Raw genomic sequence first — 15,996 nt, 5'->3', positions numbered from 1 at the left:
TCAGCTCTTTTTATTAAATCGGCCTTCTCAGTGGCCCAATCAGTCCGCTCCTTCTTGAAGCCCTCTTTCAACTGTTCTGTGATGCTCAAAGCGCTGATTATTTCTTCCCTTGCCTTGTCGGTTTCAGCTTATTGGGTTTTCAAAGTTTCCTGCAGATCAGTAATCCGGTCCTCTTTGATCCTCACTTCAGCCTACATAAAGACAGTGCTTGGCTTTCAACAAACGGTACAAGAATTTGAAGTACCAACCACATAACAAGTTATACGCTTGATACTTGGGGGCTAATGCACCTTCAATTTTCGTCTATTACTAAATCGCAAAGTCCCAAGCTCAATACAGGTATTCAACTTGGCACTTGGGGGCTAATGGCGATTTGCTCAGTTATGTTCTGATGAATCTTTATTGGAGTCCCGGTTTAGCTATACTAAGTTGAACCGGCCCTTGGGGGCTACATTGATGGATTTCGAAGTATTGAGGACTATATTCAAGTCCCGGCTTGAAGAAGGTCACAAACCGGCCCTTGGGGGCTAGGAGGATTAATACAGTGGCAGTAATTAAAGAAAGAAGAAGCACAAGGAAGTTACCTCAAATTTATCTCTCATCATCTTTACCATGCCAGCTTCACAGTCACGACTAGTATATAGCCGGTTCAAGTAACCAGAATGAAGATCTTGGGCACTCAGAGCAGCATATGTTTCCAGATCAACATCCCATTTTCCTTTGTTCATGGTAGAAAAATCTTCTTTCACAGTATGTTTGGCCAAAGTGACAGGATTCCCTGGTTCAAAGCGACCTACGCCGGTAATTACAATGTCATCATCCTTGGACTCGCCGGTTTGTGTTGGCGCGGTCGGTTTATCGGCAGGCTTTGAAGGACTGCGGGATCTATCAATCCGGAGGGAGCTGCCAGGCTGGTCAACAGGGACTGAGGTATTGATAGGCCTTTTATCAGTAATAGCATCATCTTGCAAAGGAGGATCATTGGGAATATCTTCAGGAACGAACGCTTCAAGATCTAGTGCTTTATCCTGTTCAGGGGCAGCATCTTCCTCGACCGCTTTATTCAGGCGGGCATTCTTGCTTGCTTTAGGTTTAGCCCTGAAAGAGAAACAAGGAGTCAAGGAATAGCATAAATTATAACGCAGTATACCAGAAGCATATGTTCAGCCTAGCTTACCCAAGAACCGTTTTCAGTGGTGGCAGCTGAGTGGCCGATGATTTACCAGAAGAGGAATGAGAAGTAACCTGATAATCGGAGTCGGACGGATTAAGAGGTTGACGGATGAAACCCGCTTTAGGATAAAAATTAATAAAAAGGTCGGAAACCTCTGAGCAGCGTTTTCGAACCGGACTGTTCGGTAAACCGGTGGAAGTAACTACCTGGCCGCTGTGCTGGGTTGTGCGGCGAGCTTTATGTTGCTGAGTCTTCATAAGAAATTTGGGATCCAAGTAAGCAAGAGGATGAGAAAATTTAACTTTCCGGTTTGCCTAGCGAAATTTTGGCAAAGGCAAAGGATCTGGATCGGAAGAGAGAATAATTACCTCAGCGACATCAGCATTACTGGCTTCAGCGTCGTCCTGACAAGTATCATCATCAATAAGGCGTGTAAAAAGTAAGCCTAGTGAATCGAGTTCTACCTCAAGGTCCGAGTTACCCACATCATCATCAACAGCCGGATTAGATGAAGCAGTGGTTTTCCTCTTTTTAGCAGGCTTCTTGATGACCTTGGTCTTTAGCCGGGTTGACCGTTCTGCTTTCTCCGGTTTGTCTTGTGGAAGCTTCTTGCTCCAAAACGGATTATCACCCTGAGTAAGCAGCAATTGATGTCAGACAGAGATAGCAATAACAGGTTCAGTAAAAAGTACAGTCAAAATCTTACAGCTGGCGGTTTGTTGGTAGCACAGAAAGGGAGTAGGCCGGTTTGAGTGCAGAGGTGCTCCGGTTCGTTCAGCATTTTCTTCACAGCATCTGTGACTTCATCATCGGAGAGCTGGATGTTGGTGTGTCGGAGTGGGTCATCAACGCTACCAGTATACTTGCACATTAAACCGGAGCGCCGGCTGAGAGGCAGTATGCTCCATGATATCCAACAGCGTGCGAGATCTACTCCTGTTAAACCGTTGGCCATGAAGGCTCGGAGCTTGGATAATTGCGGAGCATATTTACTCCTCTCCTTGGCACTTAACCTTTGTGGGAAGGGGTGTGTATTGCTGAGCCACTCCGGACGAAAGCCAGGCAAAGGATTTTCATCATCAGGGGAAGTATCTTTGCAGTAAAACCATGTTGCATTCCACTCCTTGGGGTGACTGTGTAGTCTGGCATGGGGATAAGTGATTTCTTTCCTTTTCTGAATTGCCATACCGCCCAATTCGGTATTGGGACCATCAGTGAATTCAGTGCGGCGGTTTAAGTGGAAACAATCTCTAAACAATTCAACTGTGGGTTCCTCTTGAAGGTATACTTCACAAAGTACTTGGAAGTGACATAAGTTGGTAACAGAGTTGGGGCCAGTGTCTTGCGGGCGAAGTTGAAAATTGGCTAACACATCCCGGTAAAATTTAGAGTCGGGCGGTTTGAAGCCCCGGGCTAAGTGATCTGCAAAGATCACAACCTCTCCCTCTTGAGGTGTGGGAGGACATTCATCACCAGGAACCCTCCAGTGGATAGTCTCTTTGCTGTCTAAAGCGCCGATCGAGACTAAATCATCCAACTGAGTTTCTGTGACACGAGAAGGAACCCAGTTGCACTCATATACTTGTTTGGCCATGGTGAGATCTACAAGAAATAGGTGATTCCAGTTCAAGAACATGTTGGATAAAAGAAGGCGCTGGTATGAACAATGCTAAACCGGAGGCAGTATATTTAAACCGGATTTTTATGAGATGGCATCATATGGCTAAAGAGTTCTGGCGGTTCAACAAGGGGACTAATGGTATATACCGGTTTATTAACTTTTTCTATATTAAGTTAAACCGCCTGATCTAAACATTGAAAGCAATTGAGGTTGCGGATGGCTAAGTATGCAGAAACAGGTTTCACAAGGTCCTATTGTAGTAATGGATCTGAAGCAAGTTTAGAAAAATAGAAAATATTCAAAATATTAAAGCAGAGCGGAAGTGAATCAATGGGCAGAGCAGGGTTTCACAGATTTATCCAGGAGTCTGGGTACGAGCATGAACAAGTGAGGAACACGGCAAGAACACGAAACCCTAGAACAGATCTATGTTAAGAAGAGCAGAAGGCTTACCAGAGTCGAGGAAGACACGGAAGGCTACCGCGGTGCTCTGGTGCGTTCAGGTTGATGCAGCGGCCCAAGACGGTGCAGAGGTCAACGGCGGTGGCGGAGCTCCGAGGCTGGCGACGCGAGGAAGACGAAGAGAAAGAGACGAAGGGGAGAAAAGGAAATGACCCTTCGGTCCTATTTATAAGGCAGGGGACGTGTGTCAGGCGCGCGAATCCAGGAGCCACAAGATTCGGGAGTGGAGCTGCTGCCTTGGGTATCGCAGATCTATTAATAAAAGAAGGTGTCATAAATGTTAACTTCATGATGACGTCATGCCGGTTTACAGCAACCAGAGATGATGACGACATGGCGGTTTACCAATTACCAGAAGATGTTGAAGACAAAGATTTTTGTGAAGGATTGACATGAACCAGTTCAAATCAATCTGGGGCCTAATGTTGGGGATATTACCACTGGACGTGAACCGGCCTACCTGGGCCGGGTTAACTTCATTAGTAGTATAAAGGTGATTAAGCAGATGAAGGCCCAAGGCCTATAGTCAGTTTAGAACCTGTAGCCGTAAACCGGCTTGATATGTAAACTTGCATTGTAAGTTAGGAATAGAGAGAAACCAACCGGGATACGAGTATGAACCGGTGTGGGACTCTGTGGACCGACGGGCGTCACCCGTGTATATAAGGGGACGACCCGGCGGCGGTTCAAGGACAAACAACAACAACTCGAGCCTAGGCGAAGCTTGTTTGCTCCCTAGCCATCGAAACCACATCAATTCCATCACAACTAGACGTAGGCTTTTACCTTCATCGAAGGGGCCGAACTAGTATAAACCCTTGTGTCTTTGTGTCCGCTTTAACCCCTTCAAGTTAACCCGTAGCGATGGCTCCACGACTAAGTCCTTTCATAAGGACATCTGCCGTGACAAATCCACGACACTTTCCGTGGGCCTGCCCATTACCTTTTGACCAAGTCAAACGGGTCGGCCTTTTCACCAGAATGGGCCTCTGTTGGGTCGTGCCATGTGTTGATGTATCAAAGGCTCCTCCTGTCCAATGAGTGGATGACATCTGTCCCAACGGTGAGCCAACACGTGTTTCCTTCGGCCAATGGGAATTTTACACGTGGAAAATCCTCATTGGTCCGAGATGTTAGCGGGTTATCGGATCCAAAACCGGACCCGATAGCTTAACGGCGACCCGTTATGGTGGATGCCACGTGTTGGTCACCCTTGACGAAAGCACTTCCATGACGCGCCATTTATCGTCATGGAAGTGGATACTTCCGTGATGACAATTTCGGTAATGTCATGGAACACTTCTATGACAGCACAGGTATGACTATCTTGATTCTGTCATAAAATCGTCATGGATGTACATGCATGATAGAAAACATGACCTACTGTGACAAACACGTATCATCACGGAAATGTATTTTTTTGTAGTGGCCATATCATGTCATATATTTTGATTGCATGTGATGTTTATCCTTTATGCATCTTATTTTGCTTAGAACGGCGGTAGCATTATAAGATGATCCCTTCACTAAATTTCAAGATAAAAGTGTTCTCCCCGAGTATGCATCGTTGCTAAAGTTCATCGTTTCGAAGCACCTCATGATGATCGAGTGTGATAGACTCTGCGTTCACATACAACGGGTGAAAGCCAGATTTACACACGTGGAATACTTGGGTTAAACTTGACGAGCCTAGCATGTACCGACATGGTCTCAAAACACTGGAGACCGAAAGGTCGAACATGAATTATATAGTAGATTTTATCAACATTAAGATATTCACATTGCAGACTACTCCATCTCACATGATGATCGGACATGGTTTAGTTGATTTGGATCATCTATCACTTAGATAACTTGAGGGATGTTAATTTAAGTCGGATTTCATTAGCAATTTATCATGAACTTAGTCCTGATAGTATTTGCATATCTATGTTGTATATCAATGGCCCGTGTTACTGTTCCCCTGAATTTTAATGTGTTCCTAGAGAAAGCTAAGTTGAAAGATGATGGTAGCAACCACCTGGAATGGGTCCGTAACATGAGGATTATCCTCATTGCTGCTCAGAAGAATTATGTCCTTGATGCACCGCTGACAGACCTGCTACGGGAGTTGATGCAGATGTTATGAACGTCTGGCAGGCTCGATCTGAAGACTACTTTATAGCTCAGTGTGCCATGCTTTACGGCTTAGAATCAGGACTTCAAAGACATTTTGAATGTCATGGAGCATATGAGATGTTCCAAGAGTTTAAGTTAATATTTCAAGCAAATGCCCAGGTTGAGAGATATGAAGTCTCCAACAAGTTCTATAGCTACAAGATGGAGGAGAACAGTTCTGTCAGTGAGCACATACTCAAAATTTATGGGTACCATAACCACTTGACTCAGCTGGGAGTTGATCTTCTAGTTGATTGTGTTATTGACAGAGTTCTTCAATCACTGCCACCAAGCTATAAAGGCTTTGTGATGAACTGTAATATGCAAGGGATGGATAAGACAATTCTCGAGCTCTACGCAATGCTTAAGGCCATGGAGGTAGAAATCAAGAAGGAGCATCAAGTGTTGATGGTTAACAAGACCACCAGTTTCAAGGAAAAGGGCAAAGGAAAGAAAGGGAACTTCAAGAAGAATGGCAAGCGAGTTGCCACTCCCGCGAAGAAGCCCAAAGCTGGACCTAAGCTGAAACTGAGTGCTACTGCAAGGGAAATGGTCACTAGAAGCAGAACTGCTCCAATTATCTGGTGGATAAGAAGGATGGCAAAGTGAACAAAGGTATATTTGATATACATGGTATTGATGTGTTCCTTACTAATGCTCGTAGCAGCGCCTGGGTATTTGATATTGGTCTGATTGCTCATATTTGTAACTCAAAACAGGAGATGCGGAATAAATGAAGATTGGCTAAGGACAAGGTGACGATGCGCGTCGGAAATGGTTCCAAGGTCGATGTGGTCGCCGTCGGCACGCTACCTCTACATCTACCTTCGGGGGTTAGTTTTAGACCTTAATAATTGTTATTTGGGACCCGCATTGAGCATGAACATTATATCTGGATCTTGTTTATTGTGAGATGGTTATTCATTTAAGTTGGATAATAATGGTTGTTCTATTTATATGAATAATATCTTTTATGGTCATGCACCCTTGAAGAATGGTCTATTCTTGTTGAATCTCGATTGTAGTGATACACATATTCATAATATTGATGCCAAAAGATGCAAAGTTGATAATGATAGTGCAACATATTTGTGGCACTGCAATTTAGGTCATATTGGTGTAAAACGCATGAAGAAACACTAAAAAAAGACACATCCATGACATTTTGGGCCGAACGATTTTTTTTCTGTCATGCTTATGAGACTTCTATGACGATAATTCTGACAAAACCCGGTATCATCGTAGATGTGGTGGGCTCCTACTTCTATGACAAAAAATCATGACAGAAAATGGGCTTTTCATCCTGGGCGGGCCGGAGACGCACCTGCATGACATTCTTTGGGCCGTACATGACAGAGAAAATCATGGTAGAAGTGGGGGCGAGGAAAATATCGGGGAGTTCCCAGTTATGGTGGGTGGTCGAGGCCGAGAGGTGTAGTGTGGTTTGCGCGTTTCTCTTGTACACACGCGTGGTGTGAGCCATGTCGCTGACTGAACCCGGGAGATCTCCTGCTGCTATGTACTGAAGCTGATCGGTCCCTTCGCTCCTAACTGAACCCGACCGAGACTGCTTTGCTGCTAACTGAACCTGATCGATCGCTATTGTTGCATGCTTACTGAAGCTGATCGAACCCCCGTGCGAAACATAGCTAGCCGGTTGGGTTGCCTCTGGATGAACAGTGCCCGCTGCTGTCGCGCGCACAATAAATAGAACGAGTCGAGACGTGGTGTGAGTCGAGCCGGTTGGGTTGGCTGTGGATGAACAGTTCCCGGTGGGGGTTGGATGAACAGGACCCTGGCCGTGTGTAGGCGGTTGCCGCTGGATGAATAGGACCCCGTGGTATATAGTATGCGGTTGCCGCTAGATGAACAGGAGCCCAAGGAGGCCGCCACACACCCCAGTCGGTCGGGGGTGGATGAACAAGACCCCATGGAGGCTGGTTGAACTGAAGCCGGTGGAGGCTGGATGAATAGTAGCACTTGGATGAACAGTGTCTGGTGGAGGTTGGAGACGGTGGATGAACAGTAGCAGGTGGAGGCTGTAGAAAGTCGACGGTGGATGAACGGTAGCTCGTGGAGTCCCGTTTTGCGGTATGCCACACCCGTCCCAATGATCAAGTCCCTGTTTCGATCGTAGGTGCTCCAACACAAGTCTGTTTCCTCCGTTTTGCGGTACGCCACACCCCTTCCGATCAACAGGACCCCGTTTCGACCATAGGACCTCAAACAGAAGTCCGTTTCCACCGTTTGTGGTACGCCAGACGCTTCCCGATGAACAGGACCCCATTTTGACCATATGTGATCAAACAGAAGGCCCGTTTTCTCTGTTCTGCGGTACGCCAGACCTCCTTTCGACTGTTCCATCCAAGTTGGTTGGCTCCCGATGAACAAGACGCATTCCGACCCAGTGGCTTCGCTCCCGATGAACAGGACATGTTCCGACCCAGTCACTTGGCTCTTGGTGAAGACAACGTTGTTTCCTCCGTTCCGACCCAGCCGGTTAGCTGCTGATGAACAGGATGACATTGCTACCTCGGTTGCCTCTCCATGCACACGAGCCCTGGCCATACGTATGCGCGAGTACGCATTCGAGACCCCGCCCTTATTTGTGTACGTAGCCGTATTTAATTTCTTGCAGCGTGGCTGTACATACGTGTACACGATATATATAGACGGGAATGCATGACATGCTACGTCTGCGCCTGTACTACGAGACGTACATCTCCCTAATCGGACACGGTTCATCACTGCAGAGAGACCGATCGACCAGTAGGTACGTACACATTCGCGACCAGACAGACAACCCGATGTACGGTTTGACCCGGTGGGTCCCAGCTGTTAGGGAGGATAAGGAGGCACTTCCTTTCGTGTGAAGATATAGATGGTCGATCCTAGCTGTCAGGGGGAAGAATCATTTTTTTTCCCGTAATATGGACGCACTTCCTTGCGTATGAAGATGTAACTGGTGGGTCCCAACTGTAAGGGGGGAACCTTTTTTAGGCCCTTCTGGTAGGTCCCGCTGTCAGGTGGAGGAATCATTATTTTGCGCGTAATAAGGAGGCACTTCCTTGCTGCGGCCATGGACCCAGCTGTCAGCCTCTCCACATACAGTCCGCTTCCAATGGAAGGCGTTCCTTGACCACGTTGACCATGCTGCACTGAGAGCAACAAGGCGGTGGACGATGGCGAGGCCGAAGATGGGAACGATCTGGAGTCATGGAACATGGGGCACTGGAGTCCCTGGCGGAGGGGAGTACGAGGGACTAGTTCGGCTGTTGGGTGAGGCTGCCTTCGCTGGAGAATAACAGAAGGTGTGGGTGAGTACAGGTATGACCTGGCTACCATTGGGAGTAGGGTGGGGCGGCGAGGCCTACGCGGCAGCACAGCCAGCCACGGGAGGCTGATGTAGGCGCTCCAGCCGGCGATGGTTTTGGTGGCTGGAGCAAGAGCAACTAGATCAAATATTGAAGAGGCAGGATCGCCGTTGGATGTCAATCCAATGACTACAGATGTCAGAATAATTTGTTGACTTTTTGTTTTAGATCATTAAATCGTTTTGTTCACTAAACAGACAACACCTTACACAGGCTTCGTCTAGTGGGCCAACAAAGTCAGCTTCGAAAGTTGTGGCAGAATGTAGCCCATTTATTTAGGTTTTACAGCCCATTTCATTTTGTTTGCCAATACATCTATTTCTTGGGCTTTGACTCAAAAAATAATCTATTTTCGGGGCTGTGTAAAAATAATAATAGCCGATTTACTATTTATGATAATTGTTTCTCAAAAAATACTATTTACGGTAATTTATAGCGCATTTGATTATTTATTCGAATACACCTATTTACTGAGTTGCATCAAAAATAATATTGCGTACATGCAGCGCATTTATCATTTCTGATAATTTATAAGCCATTTGATTTTAGTAGAAATGGACCCATTTTCTGGGTTGGGTGAAAAAACAATGATGGTTTGGACTGAGCATTTTGTATAAAATAATATTGATATACGAATATTACTAAAAAATTAAGTTGGGCTTGGTAATATTATTATATAAAAAATGAACTGGAATGTGTTATTAAAAGAAACATAGGCTAGGCTGCGCTTATTTTAGGATATTGTGTATAATTGTCGGCCCAGTTGCATTATTGATGTTCAAAAAAATGCATGTGTAGTACAGTACAACTTTACATGGCTACTCATCCCACATTCATCAACGCCGGAAAGGGAAAAACAAGGCTTCTATACAACTTTTTGAAATCACTAAGCTTAATTAATATCTTAAGAAGAAAGTTAGAGTACAGTGAAACCTAATTAAAAGCTGTCACGAGCAAAGAAATAATTCAACGGGTCCCACTTGTGAGTGAGTGAGTGTGTGTGTGTGTGTGAGAGAGAGAGAGAGAGACCCATTGGTCGATGCTCGTAAATACATCTTTCCGCCATATGCATTGCTGATGTTCAGTAAAACTTATATAGTTGACACAATCATATAGAACATCATAGCACACTGAACTTGCATACAAAAATTTGACGCAAGCGACACAATCAGGGTGGAAGCAGTGGATCTCTATGGGTATGGCTATGTTGAAACCAACGAACTCGTACATAACGGTTCATCGTCTTTATCAATGATGGGGAAATATCTTGAATGATGTGCAAAGAAAACAGATAGACAACACAATAAGTTCTGCTAGCACATTAAGTTGACATACAACCTTTTCTAAAAAAAAGTTCAGATACAAAAATAGAACAGGTCACAATCAAATGCACATTGTTCAACAGTGCTGCACACCGATAGCTTGAATTTAACTACTATCTGAGCAGATTCAGTTATTATCTCAAATTAGAGCACATCCAGGCAGCCAGCCCTGCCTCTTCTCCCAAAGAAGCAGTGGCCTCCGCCGCGCGATGGAGTAGGCCCTGTGCCATCCATTGTTCCGAGCAACACGGGGAAAGTCTGACGTTGACTCCTGTAATGGACGTTGTCGACGGACCCTGGCACCAGCGGTGGCGGCAGGACTTCGATTGATGGATTGATGGACATACAATCCTATCCCATCACTATTCATGTAATACATGCAGCCTGAAAAACTATAGCCTTTCCCAAGCAGCACAGTCATAAGATTGTAATATCTTATGTGTTCCCTAAACATCTTAGTCCTGGTGAATTTCATCCCTTCAAACTCAACATGAATGTCCCAGTGCTCATAGTTCAACCTACAATACCAATGAAAAGTACATGTAAATATAACCTAAATTTGTAGAACACAGACTAGAACTACACTCAGAAAATAACTACATTGTAGGTTGTCATTTGGAATTTAACAGTAATCCTAAATGAGAGCTACATTCAAATGCTAAATAACCCCTAATTTGTGGTTGTCATCTGTACGCAAACCCTAATCAAAACTACATTTAGAGGCTAAATGAAACCCTAAATCAACCTAAATGAGAACTACATTCAGAGCGTAAATCAAACCATAAAATGCATGAAGTAAATCAAAGAGAATAATGATAGAGAGGCTCTACGTTGGGCCTCGTCGCCGACGTTAGTAGGGAGGACTAGTGCAGCCGTCCGCGCCCACGCAGCTGCCGCATACACCTTGTGCACACACTCGGAGATGGCGGCTCATCCCCGTCGGATTGGCCTTCCGCGCCTTCATCTTCAACGGGTCTGGCATCTTCAACGGATTTGGAGCCACCCATTGAAGTGGGCGCCGCCACCGTTGACATCGCTGCACAGGCCCTCTGCACTCGACACAATGAGAGTGGGTTGTCCTCATCTGCCGAAGACGACCCAAAGTCAATGCCAAGAAGGTTCCGCCTGCGACCCCGACCAGATCTGGAACCTTCGTCGCCACCACCCTCAACATCATCGGAGGGAGCGGTCACCATGGTTTCACGTGCAAGATAGGAAAGGGAGCGGAATGAGAGCGAGGGAAAGTGAAGATTGTGATGCAGTGAGCTTAACAAGGCGTAGTAACGGCATCTGGCCTCGGTCGTTTGCCCTGGCCACGTGGTTCCGACATGTGGCCCTGAAATGTCAAATTTTTCATTTAGTCTCGGCTCACAACTCATTTAGTGCATTGTTTTCACTTGACATAGAAGTGGTGGTCTTTCGTGATTTTTTGCAAAAGATGGTAGTTTTGCAGTACTCAAGCCACAAATGTGGTGGTTTTGAGCAATTTACTCGTCATATGGCTCAATGACCCGGTGTCGAGGTATTCACTCATCATGTGGTTCCACACTTTCATTTCTCACGTATCCAACACAATAAGCTACGCGTCAATGGCGCCTAATCGTCATGTACATGTTGGATTAGCTACGAGCCAAAAATGATTGATGATTTGCTTCCTTCGCTGCCCCACTGGATCACCACATCGTTCGTCTCGTCCAGTAAAAAGAGAGAAAACAGAGAAAGGGATTGCCTAGCCGCCATTCATCATCCCTCGATTCCTCTCCCTCCCCCTCGTCTTCCGCCGCCACCGCCGACCTCCCCACAGTCGCTGCTAGCACCCACACCCTCCCCCATGACTGATCCTCCCACCCCTTCTCTCCTTCCTTTACCTTCTCACCATCAACGCCATCCTCCCCTCCCCCTTGCCCCAAATCGAGCAGTAGGTCCGGATCCAATGCAGGCTCAGATCCGGCCCCTGCCCCTCTGTCCTCACAGTGCCTCTCTCGCCTTCTTCCCTCTTGGCTCATCATTCTAGTGGTGGCGGCTCATTGATGAGCACGGCAGCGAGGTGGAGGAAAGCGAGTAGCGGCATGGATCTGGTCACAGTGGTGTTGGAGCACGAAGCCCAACTAGAGTGGCCCGCTACCAACCATGACGTTAGATGGTTCCTAACCGCCGTCTCCCGGAGCTGCTCTGCCCACCCTGCAGCCCCTCCACGCCGGCTGATCGGAGCTGCGCCACACATGGCCCTTACTCCTCAGTTCTTCCTCCATCTTCCATCCCCCCTTCCCCCTGTCCCTTCTACAACAAACTGCTATGGTCGGCACAGATTAGTACTTTCACGTGTTCTAATTTTTTTGGGGATTCCCTATGGATACACTCTAGCGTGATTGGTAAAGGTTTGTATAGATGATGTTGATTCATGAAGTACGTTACAACAAAGTACAATCATGTGTGTTCTGATTTTTGGCCACATCGAGGCTCATCTGCAGATATTGAAGGATATGGATGTTATGTGCTCCATTAAGTAGGGCACTTTTAAGTTACTTTCTACAGGATGATCATTCCCAATATCTATTCTTCGCTGCTCTGTTCCAATGAAGAATGAATCTGTTTGCTTGGCATCAGTGAAAAAAAATCATTGCTTAGCTCAAATTTAAATATGTTCCTCAATATAAGGAATCAAACTTCGAGATTGGCTATATGCAGCAGTCAGTTGTCGTTCGTTGTTGGTTACCCATCAGAAAATAGGATCTAGCTTCAGTTAAGTTAACCCTCAATTTGTTTCAGGGTTAGTATTCTTATCCCATGTTAAGAGGAATTTTGTACGATAAATTAAGTGACACCATGAAATAATCTGGATCAAGATAACAAAGAAGAATTACAAGTTTGATAAAGCATGTGAAAAAGATCGATATAGTTGACTAGAGGGGGGGTGAATATGCAACTTACAATTTTTAGCTTTTCTTTACCAAATTAAACTTTGCATCAAAGTAGGTTGTCTAGATATGCAATTAGGTGAGCAACCTATATGATGCAACAACAACAACAAAAAGCACACAAGCAAGCAAGGGATAGAACACAAAATAAGCTTGCACAAGTAAAGGTGAGTGTCGGTGTCAAATCCGGCATATCTCATAGTAGGGGTCCTAAGCTAGGCGTCTTGGAGCGATGGTAACATGGACACGGGGTTTTACCCAGCTTCGGGCTCTCTTGATGAGATAATACCCTACATGTTACTTTTGATTGTATTCATATGGGTGTAGTACAGAGTACACGTATCTACCATGAGATTGTAGTAATGAATATGAGATTGTCTATTGACTAGCCTGGCCTCGGTTTATATAAGACACCGGAGGCCTAGGGTTTAGGATAGTCCTTGTCTTGGGCGCCAAGTCTTGTGGAGTCTTCCTTGTATGCGGTAGGGGTTGTCCGAACTAGCCCATGAGTATACGGCCATGGGGATCCTCGACCCAATCCAACTGATCGGGAGACGACGTGGTGATTACCCCCTAGTCCAGGACACCGTCAGTAGCCCCCTGAACTGGTCTTCAAGTTGGAGACACTCCTCGATTCTTCCAAACTGTTCTTCACCTTCGGTCATTTGGTCTTGAAAACTGGTTCAACAAATCTTCTCGTCTTTGATCTTGAGGATCGTCGAGGTGACTCCGAAGAGTTTACACGTCGGGTATCCGAGGATCCCCTTTAAGTTTCCGGCCTTTATCAATGCCTTATTATTTTTATGCCGTACCGCAGGTTTGAAGTTGTTCCCGAGCGGCAATGTCCTCTTGCGTCCGAGCTCCAACGTCGGACTGCATTCGAGGTATCTTTAGCAGCCGAGCAGCAACATTGGACCGCTTCCGAGCTCCAATGCCGGAATGTATCCAAGCTCCAACGCCAGACTATGTCCAAGCTCCAACGCCGGACTATATCCGAGCTCCAATGCCGTACTGTACCCGAGCTCCAACGCCAGACTATGTCCAAGCTCCAACGCCGGACTATATTCGAGGTGTCATAGATCACCTTGGTTCGAAAAAGGTGAAGGAGTTTAGTCGAGCTTAATGCCGGAAATGCCCTCTACGGAGCCAGCCACTAGCGTCCGAGCTTTATGCCAGACTGCTTCCGGGATGTCTATTGTAGTCGAGCACCAGCGCCGGACTGTATCCGAGGTGGTGCACTACCTCGGCCATGGGCTAATTTTTATGAATTTAGTTACAAATTATGCAATGTAATCTCTGCCAAGATGTATAGCCAGTAGCCCTCAAGGCGCGTGTTGGCCTAATATCCGGGATGCACCTGAAGGAAAAAATTAAACTCCTGACCCTAGTAGCCCCTGAGACACAGGTCGATTCATAAAATCAGCCTGAGGATCAATTCCCAGCTCGGCAGCATACTTAGGAATAGAAACGCGGTGTGCAAAGTCCTCGAGACTCAGGTTGGGCGCGTCCGACCAACCTGAGGATAATAATCTCCTCGAAAACTATATTGCGCTTTAAATTTTCTGCATTGGATTGTCAATGCAGTAGCCCCCGAGACACTGGTCGGGTGGCAACACCATATCAGGGGATCGATGTGCCCTTTTAATTTTATAAATATTAAGCCCGAAGCCCCATAGCCCCCGAGCCTTAATGCGGGCACGGGAGGCCGAATTAAGAATCGATGTCCATAGTAAATCACAAATTATGTGCAATGACTCTATGTATCCAAGTACTTTACGTCATTGATGCTCGGATCCGCATTGTACAAAACTTTGTTGACCGACCATCGGCTTCAACCTCCTCGGCCAGCAGCCAAGGGGTGTTTGTCCTACTTTATAAAGCCGTTATGAGGGCAAAGATTTATGGCAAACAAGGCAATCCAGCCATACGGTTTTATAAGCAAAGGTACGCGGAGAGACATGTTATATTATTGTTTAACATTAGAAACATCGTCCAAAGAAAATAGTCCCGTGATCGGTTCCTTTCTTTGGGTTGTCATGCTAAGCATGATCATGAAACCTCAGCTCTGATCAACGTGGGAGGTAAATACTGAGGATTTAGTTCGGGGAAAGCTTCCAAACTCTGTGGTCAAAATGAACCCAAATTTCACTTCCGTTGCGACCGTTTATAATCTTAAAGTGGCCCATCGTCGGCTTCTACCCCCTTGTAGATGCTACGTAGGGTGTTTCTGAAATAACAAAACAACCCTTAACCGACGTCTCGGTGCCCGAAGGCGGTTGTGTTGGCGGAAACGAGGGATCAGATATGCGGGCTATATAACTTTCACTTAGTCATAGGAGGTTAAAGTTGGGAGGCCAACAAGTAGCCCCCCGGTTAGTGTTCGGCGACAGCCAAGGTCAAGCCTTAAACACTTCGGCCAATGTTATGAACGACCCGTCTTTTAATACAGTCATCGGACCGCTGACCAGTTTACGCTTATTGTGATAGTCAATTTTCGGCTTTTTCCACTGAGGTGCTTAACCATGCGAGCTGGAAGCACAATCGCAGTGGTTCTCCCTATGCACACTTAGCCGAACAAAGCGGAACGTAGGAGGCAAGCAGAGGAGCCAGGCAACCCAACTATTGACCGAAGACACAATTCGAAACTGATGCATATATAGCAATATCCGAGAATTTTTGCCGAATCTCTCAAGGTGTCCGGCGTTGCACGTCGAGACTTATGCGGAAAACACACAAATAGTTGAAAAGTGCCATAGGATTGGAAAACCAAAAAATGTCAGTAAAAACTCGATGTCCGAACTAGATCAATTGTTCGGCGCCAATCAGAAAATTGGTCTTAGCAAAAAATTATGCTTTTGTCGTGCTTTAACATGACACATCCTATCTCAAGACTTCAAGCGGGTTAGCCTACGGCTTCAACCTCCTACCCCGAAGGCAAAGTACTTCTAGCTAGGCCAGTTTAGCAAAC

Source organism: Triticum aestivum, chromosome 1B (assembly GCF_018294505.1).
Source record: "Triticum aestivum cultivar Chinese Spring chromosome 1B, IWGSC CS RefSeq v2.1, whole genome shotgun sequence".
In the NCBI taxonomy this organism is placed as follows: Eukaryota; Viridiplantae; Streptophyta; class Magnoliopsida; order Poales; family Poaceae; genus Triticum; species Triticum aestivum.
The sequence above is the reverse complement of the archived record's forward strand: the minus strand, read 5'-3'. Positions refer to the sequence as shown.